This window comes from Myodes glareolus, chromosome 1, assembly GCF_982192425.1.
Source record: "Myodes glareolus chromosome 1, mMyoGla1.1, whole genome shotgun sequence".
Taxonomy (NCBI): Eukaryota; Metazoa; Chordata; class Mammalia; order Rodentia; family Cricetidae; genus Myodes; species Myodes glareolus.
This window is the reverse complement of record NC_142026.1, coordinates 137,647,487-137,662,935: the sequence shown is the minus strand read 5'-3', so window position 1 is coordinate 137,662,935 and position 15,449 is coordinate 137,647,487. Positions and strand designations below refer to the sequence as shown.

At 43.1% G+C, this 15,449-nt stretch overlaps 1 long non-coding RNA gene across 1 annotated transcript; it reads right to left on the bottom strand.

Annotated features, from left to right (window-relative positions):
* Positions 1 to 482: 482 nt before the first annotated feature.
* Positions 483 to 3,729, bottom strand: LOC125391549 (uncharacterized). Its single transcript, XR_007229176.3, has 2 exons — positions 2,820 to 3,729; positions 483 to 729 (listed from the first exon to the last, which is right to left on the bottom strand). It is a non-coding gene; the product is annotated as an uncharacterized LOC125391549 (long non-coding RNA).
* Positions 3,730 to 15,449: the final 11,720 nt, after the last annotated feature.

Genomic DNA, 15,449 nt, shown 5'->3' with positions numbered 1-15,449 from the left:
GCATGACTTGATCCCATTCTCTCCAATGTACACTGACTGGAGCAACTTGGAGCCCTTGATTCCGCCAGGAGCATCTCATCTTTGATTCTTTTATAGCCTGGATTCAGATGATGAACTTACACAGGGACCCTCTGTGTTAACCATAGACAGAACCAGACAGAAAGTGAGGGGGTTGAAGGCTAAATAATGGGCCAGGTTCAAATCAAACTTGCTGGTGAGGAGAGCAGAGGAAGCTGGGGCCCTGCAGAAAGCTGGTGTTGTGGGAAACCGCACTCCACCTAGGCTACCAAGAAGAAACACAGATTCTTCAGATCCTGACAACTGCTCCACCAGGTTCAGAAGGCCGGAGTCATTGGGAGATTTTTATCAGATTTCAACATTCTTAGTTCAACTATAGCTTCATCATTCATTCCCTAACTACGGCAAATACACGGGCCTCCCTGGACCTGGCCCCAGGACAAAAACACAGTATTCCAGAACGCTGACCAGTGAGAATATAATTTAATAAAAGTCAGATAGCTATTGGTCTCCACCATCTCCTCCCCATGCTTCATCCGCAGCTCTGTAATATCGTCTCCCGCACGGCTAGAACCATTTCTGAGAACAATCTTAGTGTCTCAGCGCTTCTCATCTCTCCTCTCCACGGCCGGTGCTGGAGGGTCTGGGGCTGAAGCTCTCCATCTAGCATGAGGACTCCAGGCTATCCAACCTCCAAGCTTTAGTTTCTGCCTATGAGATTAGAAAGAAACAAATTCTCGTCATTTTCATGTTATCTGTGATGCTGTCCTAGTTCCTTCAGCTTTCACCCTGAGGCCGCCCAGAGTGGTCTGACATCTGAGAAAGCCTCAGTTGCTCAGATGGGTCCGTGGGCATGTCTGTGAGAGACAGTCTTGATTGATTGTTGATGTGGGAGGACTCAGTTCAGTGGGTGGTGATTGGTGGTTGATGTGGGCGGGCTCAGTCCACAATGGGTGGTGATTGGTGGTTAATGTGGGAGGACTCAGTCCACAGTGGGTGGTGGTTGGTGGTTGATATGAAAGGGCTCAGTTCACAGTGGGTGGTGATTGGTGGTTGATGTGGGAGGGCTCAGTCACAATGGGTGGTGATTGGTGGTTGATGTGGGAGGGCTCAGTCCACAATGGGTGGTGATTGGTGGTTGATGTGGGAGAGCTCAGTCCACAGTGGGTGGTGATTGGTGGTTGATGTGGGAGGACTCAGTCCACAGTATGTGGTGATTGGTGGTTGATGTGGGAGGGCTCAGTTCAGAGTGGGTGATGTCTTCTCGATGTAGGTGGACCTGGAGTGTATGATAAAGCAGCAGAATGTAAGCAGAGGACAAGCCAGGAAGCAGCATTCCTCCACAGTTTTTACTTCTGACTTTTGCAAGCTGGAAAAGTAAGCCAAACAAACCCTTTCTTCCTTGTGGTGGTTTGACTGAGAATGGCCCCTCATATAATTATATTTGAATACTTGGTCTCGAGTTAGTGAAACTGTTTGGGAAAAATTACCAGGTATTGCCTTCTTGGAGGAGGTGTGTCACTGGGGGCAGGCTTTAAAATTTTGAAAGACTCATGGGATAGCCAGTCAGCTCTCCTTGCTTTGTGGTTGTGGATCAAGATGCAAGCTCTCAGATGTTCCTTCACTCTGCCATAATGGATCCTAATTCTCTGGAACCATAAGTCAAATTAAATGATGTACTTTATAAGTTGCTTTGGCCATCATGTTTTATCGCAGCAATAGGAAAGTAACATACTTGGGTTGCTTTTGGTGTTTTTGGTGTTAGTTCAGAGCAACTAGAACAAAGGTCAAATAGGAATATCAATTTTTTAAGAACTAGAAAGGGCTACAAAGTGTGATAGATTTCTAGATCTCTGTGGTCTCTGTTGATACTCACCCACAACAAAAACAAGATTTCTAGTATTATAGAAGGACTGGTACCAACAAGATAACCTCCAGTAAGTAAATAGCCTGCCCTTCCAGGAATGAAGCACACAACCGTTCCAAAGGAAGACACCCATCTGCCTGGCATCTGGACCACACTTGTGACACAGCCTTCCCCACTGTCAACGACTGTGTCTCCCATGCAAACCCTTCTTCTCCACATTGTTGGCCAGGCCGTGAGGACTTGGAAGCTGCTAGTAGAATGTCTTAGGAGTTCATTTTGAGCAGACTAAACCAATTCAACGGGTCAGTACTGGACACAATAAAAGACACGTGCCTGAACAAGAGTTACAACAGCTCTTTCCTTTTATAAAGTGTGGGTTTATCTGAATGAAGATGGGGTGGCAGCTGTGAGAATGAGGAAGAGACTGAGCCTTGGAGGTAAACATCTTCCATATCACCGGAGGCCAGCTCCAGTGCTCTAGGCAAGGGACAGCAATGAGACTGTGCCAAGCTGTCCTAAGGGAACCCATTCTCCAGGGTAGGGAGTTGGGGTGCCATGCCCTGTCAAAGGACTCATGACCTTACTGTAGAAGGCCAACATTTTAAACACATCCCTATAGAAAGCAGCGGATCCCTTTTCAAACAATCATCGTTTCTCTGACGAAGTCATTGGCTCAGGATGAGGGTTTTCCTCTCATTCCAAGGGAAATTGGGACAAAGATAGTATAGTGATATTTCATAAAGTGTGATTGCAGTCTGCTTGCCTTTGGGAGTGACCTAACTGGGGTGACATAATGGGGAACGAAGAAATGACAGACTCGGATACAAATAAACTGGGACTGGATGGACCAAGCCCTCCGATGGAGAGGCACCAACAGTCTGGAAACTAAGCCCGTCTGTTACGTACAGATGAACAAAGAGGCAGGTTTACTAACCTTGGTAAGGGATCTCTGTAGGGGAGAGGTCTCAGACTGCAGTCATCCTGGAGGAGAAAATCTGAAGTTCATACTTCCTGCACAGAGTCAACATCCATACTCAAACCAGAAGGCCTTACTATCCCCTGAGTCTGGATGGAGAAAGCCTGTAAGTTCTCATAAGTCTGAGGCACTGGGATCCTTACATGTTTATGCTCATGTCAGGACTTCATCTGCTCCCCACAATTTCCATGTAAAGGCTGAAGCTGAGTCTTTTAAGTCTGAACTTCTCCTTTATATTATGGAATTCCGTGTTTTAAGACAGAAGGATTTTCCAAACAGAACAAACGCTAAACTTAGGGAAACCTGTCTGTTGGCAGAGGTAGGAACCCAAGAACCCCAGGCAACCGTCCATCCTGCTGTGAATTTCAAGGACCCCTCCCTCATCTTCCAGTTCTTAGCTTCTAACTTATTGGTGTGACTCTTGTTTCTTCTGTTGCATAGAGTGCATGTGTGTCCCTCTGTCCTTCCAGTGACAGACAGACAGACAGACACAAAGTATAAACCATCTGACCCCACACTTGGTAACTAGGACAGCAAAAGCACATCTCCCTCTACAACATGGTGCACACTGAATGTTTGGCAAGAACATGAGAAATCTGGCTAGTAATAATTTCTTTCTCCCCTTCTGCACATATGCTATGTGTATAACTTATGAAATATTTTCCAGGAAAAGCAAAATTCCTTTCCTGCTCTTTATTGCTGAAAGTTTAGCTCCTCAGCATGCAGTATCTTTCAGATAAAACATTGTTCTGTAGCAGTTTCTTACATTTAAACATGGGGGATGTGTATGATTCAACCTACCTTAAGTCCCCCAGTGATGTCTGGTTTAGTAATTTCTCTCTCTCTCTCTTTCTCTCTCTCTCTCTCTCTCTCTCTCTCTCTCTCTCTCTCTCTCTTGGCTCCTGTTAGCCCCTTACACATTCCATTTTCCTAATTTACTCATTTTAAAAATAAAGTAATACTAACTTTTTTACTACCTCCCATTTTTAAAAAACACTAACCAAAAGAACATGGCAGGAGTGGCGGGGGGTAGGGTGGGTGGACGGGTGGGTGGGTGGGTGGGTAGCTTCCCTGCTCCTGTAGACCACCCAAGCTTAGGTTCTAGCACCCATGTGAGGCAGCTCACAACCACCTACAACTCCAGTGCCAGGGGACCTAGTGCTCTCTACTCGATTCCTAGAGCACCTACATGTATGTGCACAAACCCACACATAGATATACATGCAATGCACCTTTTAAAAAATAAAAAATTATACATTTTTTAAAATAAAAAATCTAAAAGAATACTTGGAAGTGGATCTGAACTTCAAGTTCAGATTCAGTCTGGTTAGCAACATCATGGATTCTTATGTATGTGTGCTATCTGTGTATGTGGGGATTGAACCTAATACCTTGGGCATGCTAGGCAAGTTCCCTACCACTGGCCTAAATCCCTAACCACCACCACCATTACCCTCCCCCTTTAACTTTTAACTTTGAAATAGATCTCACTGTTTCCCAGGCTGCCCTCAAACTCACACTGGAGGCCAGGCTGGCCTTGAGTTTGTAATCCTCCTGTCTCAGCCTTTGAGTGGCTGGGATGCCAGGCCTGCACTATGAGGCCTGGCTTACATGGTCTTCTCTACTAGGATTGTACAAAGAAAAGAACAAACATCTGGTGTGTGCACCCCGAATGCTCTTCAAAGCCACTCTGAAATTGACGTCGGGCAGGCTAATTGCTAAGCAGTACATTTTCGCAGTGTAAGACTTGATGTCCACAGCCACAGCCACCTCTTCTCTGTGAAATCCTTGATTCATTCACAGCCCTGTGTCTCTCCTAAATTCCATATTTTTCTGTAACTGAAAACTTTATTTTTCTAAACACATTCCTTAATTTTGATCCATCCCTTTTCTACGTGTTTCCCAAGAACAGGCTATTCTGGTGGTCTGAAGTCCATTAGTTGTATCACTCCAGGGGTTACTGTGGTGTTGTGATAGTCTTATAGCAAATATCACATGAAAGCTGGGGATATTTTTATTAAGTATTTGCAGTGGAACAAAAATGGAGAAGTGGATGTGGATTATATTCTTCATGCATGCACACACTTAGGGATTATGGATGTGTATCATATTCCATGCACACACACTTAAGGACCATGGGTGTGAAGTATATTCCTGGTACTCATAGTACCAAAGTGTGTGTAGTATCTTCCTTGTGCATGCACACATGCTTAGGGACTATGGGTGTATAGTATATTCCTCGTGCATCACACACACTTAGGGACTCTGGGTGTGTAGTATATTCCTCGTGCATACACACACACTTAGGGACTATGGGTGTGTAGTATACTCCTTGTGCATGCACACACACTTAGGGACTGTGAGTGTGGATTATATTCCTTGTGCATGCACACACTTAGGAAGCATGGATGTGGATTATATTCCTCACGCATGCACACACTTAGGGACTCTGGGTATGTATTATATTCCTTGTGCATGCACACACACATAGGGACTATGGGTGTATAGTATATTCTCATGTACACACACTTAGGGACTGTGGGTGTGTAGCATATTTCTCGTGTATGCACACACACTTAGGGACTGTGGGTATGTAGCATATTCCTCGTGCATGCACACACACTTAGGAACTCTGGGTGTGTATTATATTCCTCATGCATGCACACACTGAGTGACTATGGATGTGGATTATATTCTTTGTGCATGAACACACACTTAGGGACTATTCAGCTCTCTGAAGGATGAGACAAGCTAGGAAGAGATTCAGACATTGAGTTCATCAAAGCTCCAAGGCCACTATAAGGAAATCAAGAGACAGTTTTCAGCAAACCATAAAGAAAATTTGATATATAATTAGGAAGAGAAAATCAAGGTGTGGATGAAGACGCTTGCCTTGTGTCACTGGCCAACACTAGGAATAAGGGTGGAGATGTGGGCTGTACCATGTTCTATTTCCTGCTCTGTGCTTGCAAAGGGAATGAAAGTTGGGCTGGCAGAATGCCCTGTTTCTCACAGCAGGAGAACCCACACCTGCTCTGCTTCATTCTGCACACACTCAACAGAGCAGGCTGTTCCTGAGGTTCCCCGGGAATTCTGACCTAAACCTTTGCTCAGTCCATCAAAATGAGCTGAATGAATTAGACGGAAAGAGGTTGAAAAAAACTCCGGCAGCTGTTGGTTCCACCAGGCTGACAATTACAGTCTTTGAACCCACATGGATTGGGCATTTGCTTCTTTGCACATCTGTACACACACACATACCTACAATTGCTGACCTCTTAGAAATACCTGGAGCCTTAACCTAAACAAGCAACAGGACAACTTCCTGAAGACAACTGAGTTTTAGCACTGTTGATGGCTGGAAGCGCTGGGCGCAGTGGGAGGAGCGTCCTGGAGGCATCTGGGAGGATGTGACTCTAGGGTGTTATTCCTTTGGGTCACTTTAAGAACTAACCACGCCCACTCCAGCCACTTCGGACCTCCCTCGCTGCCATCTTCTCTCTCTCTCTTGTGTGTTTGTCTCGTGTTGTGTGTACGTGTGTCTTTGTTTTCTCTGTTTTTATTATGTCTCTCTGTTTTTCTCTTCTTTAAGCAATAAATGTCTCCCTCTTTTTTAAATAATACTGTGTGTCCTGTGAGCCTTTTATCCGCCGTAACCGCACGCCTGACTCCCCCGGCCGCATGGCGCTGCCACCCTGGAGATCTTGCAGGGACCCACAGCCATCCTTGTCGAACTAGAAGCTGCTCCCATCATCCCATCATCGTATTCTTTTTTAAAAGAACAATATAGGGTATCCTACAATGGCACTCATAGGCTGGGATCTACTCAGCAGAGGCCTCCATGAGAACACTTTCTCCTCAAGTGTGAGACGAAAGAAGATGTGTCATTCTTAAAACTTCCCATGTGTTACAAGATGATACGCCAGCTTACGGTCTTCCTCAGACATTGGCTTTTCCACTTTTCCTCTGCCTCCTATCACTTTATTTAAAGTTTCTCTTGTTGAGGAAATTATTTTAAGGTGTGTGACTTTTGTTTATGCTGCATTTGTTTAACTCTGTGAAGCTGTGTTACTATGCCTGTCTAAAACACCACCTGATGGTCTAATACAAAACTGAGCAGCCAATAATGAAGCAGGAGCAAGGATAGGTGGGGCCAGCAGGCAGAGAGGATAAATAAATAGAAGGGGAAACAAGGAACCCTGGTGGGAACGCAGCCCACTGCTCCTTTTACAAGAATAAGCCTCCGTGTGTGATTTATTTGAGAGGTAGTTGGTGGGCCCCCAAAAGACCAAAAAGCCAAAAGAGCAAAAACAACCTGTAGCACGAATAATAAAAACCCAGAGACAGAAATTGGGGTTCAACCTGAAGGGCAGAAAAACAACACAGCCAGTCACTGGCTCTTATCTCTACCTCAGTCTGAAATGGCGATCCTGCCTCCAGGAATCTCAAAATGAGACTGAGCCTGAGACCCGTCTCCTCCCATTTTATAGTCCTCCCTAGGGCTGGGATTAAAGACATGCATCGCCCAGTTTCTATGGCAACTAGTGTGGTGTCTGGGATTAGAGGTGTGAGTCACCACTGCCTGATCTATAAGGCTAACCAGTGGGGCCGTTTTACTCTCTGATCTTCAGACAAGCTTTATTTATTAAAATACAAATGAAATACTACTACAACAACATTCTCTTTTAGAATGGCCTTTGTGTACACACACATTGTTTTACACAATGTACAAACACTAGGGCTCCTTCTCCCCTTTCCTTCCTCTCTTTGTCTCACTAGAAGAGACAGAATAACACCCACCCTGACCCGGGGACTCCTGACTGCCATTTTAGAGGATCAAACAGACATTGCAGATGGGATTACTTTAGGACCCTTAAACTGGGAGATTATCCAATAACATCCAAAGGACTCAAGGTCATAACCAGGGTCTTTAAAAAGGGAAACGGGTGTCAGAGTCACATCCTCCTCGCAGCCCTTAAAGGATCTCAGCCCTACAGTTGCCTTGGTTTCTTATCTCTAGAACAAAAGATTGAAAGCCAATTAACTCTAAGCCACTGGATTCATGATTTGTTTGCGACTACAGCCATAAGAAAGGAATGCACTCTCTCAAAGATCTGCCCACTCCCCAGTAAACTGTGTCTCCCAGTCAGCTTTAACTGTCCATTGGACGTGGTCTAGAATCATCTGAGTCCCTTAATTGAAGAATTGCTCAGACAAATTAGCCTATGCGTAGGCCTGCTGGGGTTGTCTTGATTTGCTAACTAACTATGGAGGGTCTAGCCCAACCGTGGATGGCATCATTCCTTGGTCAGATGGCCCCGAGCTGTCTGAGGAAGTCAGCTAAGCCTGAGACAGTGTGGGTGTCTACAAGCCACATTCCTCCTTGATTTCTGTTTCCGGATCCTGCTTAAGTTCCTGTCCTGACTTCTTTCAATGGTGGACTAGAACCAGTAAGCTGAAGTAAAGGATCCTTTCCTTCCTGAAGTTGTGTTTGTGGTATTAGTCTTAATTACAGCACGGAACAAGAACACTATGCAAGTTTCTGGGCTACTACTATCCACTTTACCAAACGCAGCAGCCTAGGGTCTAGGGAGATAGATCAGTCTTGCCTAGCAAGAATGAGCGTCTGTGTGTGGATTCCTAGCATCAAGTCAAATAGCCAGGTGTGACTGCACCTGTAATTCCAATGCTCAGGTTGGAGACAGGAGCATCCTTAGGGTCCAAATCAATGAGCTAGTCCAGGTTCAGTGAGAGACTGACTCATCTCATAAATTAAGGTGGGAAGCAGTGAGGAAGGTACTTAATGCCATGTTTCTTTCTATCTTTACACATAGGCACACACACACACACAAGATAAAACAAACCAGCTTGAACATCTCAGTGCAGTGTTGCAGGCAGGCAGGTAGCTGTTCTCCTGGTGGATATTCAGGGTCTTAGGGGCCTAGACTCCGTGATCTGTAGTTTTTAAGTTCTCCACATCTCCATTTGAGCAGGGAAAGGGGGTGGGAATAGAAACCCACAGTCTACTGAGGAGAGCCTATGCCTATAGATGCACTTAAGGCTAAGACAGGGGCTGTGAAATGCCACCACCCGATTTTCACATCTGCCTTCCAGATGGTGCCAGCCCAAAGCCTCGTTGAAGCACTGCATGCAGCTTGGCATCTGATGCACATGGGTGAGGCAGTCTTCTTGGGTTCAGGTGCCCATCCATCCTCTGGTTCTGGTGACATGTGACTAAGAAGATCATTGTCCCAATTTGCTCCTACAGCTGCGGCAAAACACTCTCCAAAAGCAACTTAGGGAGGTGTTTATTTTACCTTAGGTTTTCATGTCACAGTCTGTCACTGAGTGACATCAGTGTAGAAACTCAGGCAGGAATCTGGAGACAGTCCCTAAAGCAAAGGCCATGAAGGAACACCGTTTACTGGTTTGCTCCTCTGTGGCTTGCTCAAACTTCTTTCTTATATTATCCAGGACCACCTACGCAGGGATGGCACCTCCCACAGTGAGCTGGGTCCTCCCCCATCAATCATTCATCAAGAAGATGCCCCACAGACTTGCCTACAGGGCAATGTAGTAGTTTTCTCATTTGAGGTTCCTTCTTCCTAAATGACCCTGGCTTCTGTCAAATGGACAACAAGATTAAACAAACAAACAACAATAATAACAATAACAATAACAAAACAAAACAAACAGAACAAAACCAAAACCAAAAACCCCTACCTTCTTTTTCTGGGCATTCCCAGGAACCTTCCTTCTGTATGGATATTAGACTAACTTTACTTCTCTTGGGAAGACTGGTTTTAAGGTCTGTCCTAGTCTTATTTCTTCAGGACTGAAATCTGCTCAAATGCTTATTTGCCTGACTTCATCTGTCCCTTCTCTTTATCCTCTTTTGCCAGTACTTACACTATCCCTTCTTCATAATCCCTAGACTTTCCTCATTCCTGTCTTCTCCACTAGGATTCTTACTTTCCCTATCTGTTTCTTTTGTGCACCTTGCAGCATGAAATAATTTCATGTTTTTCCTTCAATTTTTTTTTGAAAATCTGTTTATATTGAGAAACAATTGTAGTTTAGCACATAATTTATGCATCTCATCTCCAATTATAAATTTGTCCTTTAATTGACTGTACTTAATAAAACTTTGCTGTGATGCTCTTTCAGGGTGGCAATTTGTTATTCCCTTTTGCAGTTTCATTTTGGGATTCTGTCTGACACTAATTTGCTCTGTATATTCTTTGATTTTCTGGGGTTTTTTGTCATGTGACATTTCACATTTCTTATATTTCTTTGGATACAGTTTTGCTGTTAATATTCATATGGTGTAAGACTTTATTAGTCTGGTTCTTACTAGAATTCAGTGAGGCTAACAGACTTCTGCTGGCCTGTCAGTTAAAACACTTTCATCTGGTGGCTGGAAGCAATTTCTTTAACCTCTCAATCCCTTTTTCATTCTCAGCCTGGCCACAGAATATCCATTCCATTTGGAACGTTTACCTGTTTGAGGTTCCGGGGTGGCTTCAGGATCAAGTTCATTCCATCTATTCCTGAGTCTTATGGCATGACCAGGACCAGGACTCTTTATTTATATGTAAGAAATGAGTTTATGTTAAGAGTATATACTCTTAACCTATGAGTCGTCCCTCTACCCCTCCCATATTTTAATTTTGTTTTTGTTTGTATGTAAGTACAGGTACCCATGGCACTCAGAAGATATCAGACCTCTTGGAGCTGCAGTTATAGGAAGTTGTGAGCTACCTAACTCAGGCACTAGGAACTAAATGTGGGTCATTTGTAAGAGCAGAAGGCAGTCTTAACCACTGAGACATTTCATATATATGGTTTTGTTGACACAGGGTTTTCCTGTGTAGCTCTGGTTGTCCTGGAACTCACTTTGTTCTAGGAGGCTGGCTTTGAACTCAGAGATCTACCTGCCTCTGCTTCCTAAGTGCCAGGATTAAAGGCATGCACTACCACCACCTGGTCCCTTCAGTATTATGTCATTGCAAACAAATTTCTCCACGATCCTGAATATAAGATGAGGTCCCCAGTTTGACTACACAGCTGACTTTTTATATCATCATTATTTAGCCTAGGTTGTCTTTATCTATCATTGGCTATTAAAATGATAGAGTTCAACTTCAGCAATTCACCATTTGGACCTACTGCAGCCTACTGTCTGTACGTCTGTCTTCTGCTTATCTAGATTCAAAGGCCAGAAACTTTCTACAATACCCTGCAAGACTCATAGTTTCTGGTGAACTTTCCTAATCTATTCAAAGAAATACACACTTCTAACACTTGTCTAACTGTGCAAGTATACTATGTGCAATTCGAAATGTAAGAATTGCTAAGTAAAATTCTCAACACCAGCAACTTTACATCCTATTCCCCTTCCTCCCGTGGCCCAGCTAGGAGATTCACTCCATCTACTCATTCTCTCAGTCTTTGCCTCCCCTGGGCCTCAGCCTCGATCTTCTAGTCTCCCTACTACATGATTTTCTGAATTCTTCAAAAGCCTATTCAGTGTTCCAGGGAGTGTTTCTCTTTTTCTGTAGAGTTGTTCAAGGGGCTAGTCTCCTTGCCAAGCAAAACAGCTCACACAGGGAACACCACAGACCCATTAGAGGTGCTTCCCTGCTCTGCGCATGATTGCCCCGAAACAGGCATATGGTGCTTTCAAAGACTCATAACTTTTAAGGTCTGCATCCTGTTTAATACCCATGGAAACACCGAAGCAAGAATTTTCACACAATGAAGTAAAGAACCACAGGGGAGGAGAGTGCAGATGGGACTGTTTATCCTTTGTTCAAAGCGACAGGACTAACCCAGCACTTCACTGTTACATATGTCTCAGGAGAGGGTTGCCTCTGGGATGCATGCAAAGCTGACTGCAGAAAGTCGCAGCCATCATTCTTGGCAAATCATGAGTGTGTTCTTATGGGCAAAGAGACAATGAGGTCTTTCTTTGTAGGTGGCCTTCTTTGGATTCAGGGAACATGCTATGAAGAGAAACTCCTTCTCTGTCTTCATCCGCTCATTTTATTTTAACCCGGGTTTCTTTAATGTTGGCATTTACAACTTCCAGTTGCCACTGAAGAAGGGTGTTAGGAACAGTGGTGATGGTTTGGAGGCTGTGCCCACAGTCACTCAGCAAGCAAGCAGAGGACTTAGCTATGGACATGGCTCTTCCTTTTGAATGCGCTTCTACAAATGTTCTTGGCTGTTGGCAGGAGGACGACAGCAGTAGGCTGGCATTTAGAGTGTTAACTACTGGTTACTGACTACTCAAAGACTTAGCATACATACTTGGATATTTTCAGAACAGTCACCCAACAAAAGAAATGCCTGGCAACGTGTCTGCAGGTATTCCTGGGAGTGATGTCTATCTACGTCTTACTTTATTTTTGTTATTTCATGAACAAATGAGAACATGTAAATATGTTAAATAATCACACTAACTTCTAAGGCAACCACAATTTTATATGTGGGAGTTCTGCTAGATTTTACTTGTAAGCTTCAGTTTAGTTGCAGTATATATCAATGAATCACACACAAAACACGTCATACATAGTTACTTAACCTGTGGGTTGTGGCTCAGAGCCCCTTTGAATGCTTGCATGTCTTAGGAAGGCATGTTTATTCACAAATGAAGTGAACATGGGACATGAGCTCCGTCCCCTTTAAATGTGTCTTCAAGACAGCACTAGGAAATAGCAGAACCAAACAGTAAGGGCATATGCTCACATTCAGACCTCGGTGCTGGGCAACATTAAGAGGGTCGTATCAATGATCTCATGTAATCTACTCTTAGGAGCCCTTTAAGGCAGGAATTGCACTTACTTTACAGATGAGAAATCTAAGGATTTTTCCCCGTGTACAAATGTGGTGTCTATCCCATGTGTACACATGCCTCCTGAATGTGCACATGCATACGTGCATATTTTGTGTACATGCATATAGTTGTCTGAGGTTGACATAAGCTGCCTTTGAGCTCTACCTTACATGTTGAGGCAGGGTCTCTCATTTGGAACTAGAGCTCACTGATTTGGGCATTCTAGCTAGTCAGCTTGTGCCAGGGACCCATCTCCGCCTCCCAGATGCTAGGGTTGCAGGTCTCATCCACCTGGCATTTATACACTTGGGGGTTAGGGATTTGCATTCTGGTCCCACACTTGTGTGGCAATCACTATACTTACTGAACTGTCTTCCCCAGCCTCTGTGAAGCTCTAAGTTGCAGTTACATGTCCAGAATCACCAATTAACAGACTAATACTTCTAAGACAGACAAATTAGGACTCTGAAAGTATTCAGGATACCAGTGAACATTGTAAATACGTACATTTCTAGCTGCAAATTCTGAGTGATTGACAAGTTTGGGGCAGTAGCTGTGAGTTCTACAAGCACAATCAAGGCCCTAGGTTCTATGTCCAACACTGCAAACAGTAAATATATGAACTTGAAAATTACTACCTTGGCTTGGCAGACTCATGACCTCAGTTCTGCAAATAGAAGGGACAATAGCTGCTATTGGACAAGAACCACCTCTTCTTTCTCAACCAATTCACAGATCACATTCATCTGATTTTTCTCAGGAGGAATGCATTAAGATCTGTATGGCATGACCTCCTTTTTGAGAAGGCAGGGTAGTGTCTCAAGATACAAATCTTATTTCTGGACCTGGGCAGACAATGCAAACAGTTCGTGTGTCTCTAGGTGCCCTAAGAAGTGGTGGTGGGGTTAACAAAAAGATGTCTTTTGAGATAAGGAAAACAAGGAATATATGATTAGCTTACAACTACTGTGAAAATATGATCTTTGAAGAACTGGTGAAAATCTAATCTTCAGATTTTAATGCCTGCTAAGTCATCAAACCAGCAGGGCTGCCAGTCTATATACCTGGTGCCAAGACTGCCAGGGGGCTGATGTCTTAAAAGGATACCATCCCAGTGACTGAGCAGATAGAAGGCAAAAGAAGTTATAACAAGAAAAATTGGTTACCTTAAAGTACAGAGAGATGCAAAATGTAGATGTCAAAAGAAAACTTTCAATGGTGTCAAGCTACTTTGTTCAAGAAACCTATGATATTAATCCTTTACACACAATAATAGATGACACCAGGATTTGGTAAGCAATGCTGTTTATGGTGCTAGGCATGTATCTAAGCTGGCAACTTAGATCTACAAACTGAGCTACGTCCTCAGCCCTCTTCCAAGAAATCCTTACATGTAGAAAACTAACCTAAAAACTGTATTAATGTTTCCTAAGGACTAGCATGGTGTTTTGGATGCACAGGACCAGCCAAGGAGCACAAAGTAGTTTATCGATTTTCTTCTTTTAAAAAGTGATCTGTAAAGAACTAGAACTACAATGTGAGATTCTTGAATTTTCTAAGCACCGCTTAAAGGATCAATAAATACATAAATGTGCTCCCTACTTTGGTATTTCTCTGTGCGGGGGCGGGGGAAAGAAGGGGATCTACCACATTTTCAGCTTTTTATTTTTATTTTTTTGGCTTGACAAGATGCAGCAATGCACGCTGTCCAGTTTTTATTGAACCTCATGTACAGTTTGCAGTTTCCCATTTAAGTGTGACTTGGGAACGTCTATTCATCACACACACACACACACAGTATGTCTATTCACATATATACACATATATCTATAGACACACACACTTACAATTTCCAACGTAATATATCTCACAATAAATATATTTGACTCAAAACTTTGTAATAATAGAACCTTTAAAGAGATATAAAGTAATGTTCACCCTAGTTGCTTGTCAAGTGTCTCTTTAAGGGGCAGCAAACTTCAAGGAATGTGAACTGCACTTTACCTAGTCACTATTCACAGGAACCATTGCCCACAACTACCAATCAATCCCTGGTAATTAGTGCAACAGACACAAAGAAAGGAGTGTATTGTGTTTCAGATTAACCAGTTTGATTCAGCATTGAGCATCAGCTATAGATACTTTTTTCAAGTCCCTTCAAAATAAAGACAACTCAATTTAGGTAATTTTATGTAGAAGAAACCAATCATTAAATATACTTGGTTAAATGATACTGTCTATAAAACGGATTAAGCTATTATTCCACTTTAAAGGTATTAAATGCGTTGTAACAATATATATTATCCTATACACTTAAAAATGTGGGAGACCAAGAAGTTTACAGAGAATAAATTTAGCTTAATTAATGCACAATTTGGTAATATGCTCCATTCTGCCAGTAAAAAAAAAAAAAAAAAAAAATCAGAGGTCAAGAATGCTGTACCAGTTAGCTGTCATCAAGGATTAGACAGGCATCCCCTTCCAGTCACACAAACTCCTTCCTGCAAAACACACACACACCCTTTCCCCAAACACCTCTCTTGTGTGCATACAAACATTTTTTAGGGGCTTCAACAACTCCCTCACATGGGCACTGCCATACATGAAGATGGTACACTACAATAATGTGAATGTAATTTTCATGTTTTCCTAGATATTTTACCTAACAAAAAAGAAAAATGCTTTACTAAGAACATTAATATCAACAGCCTTTTGAAAACACATATGTAATCATTTCATCAAATAGCATC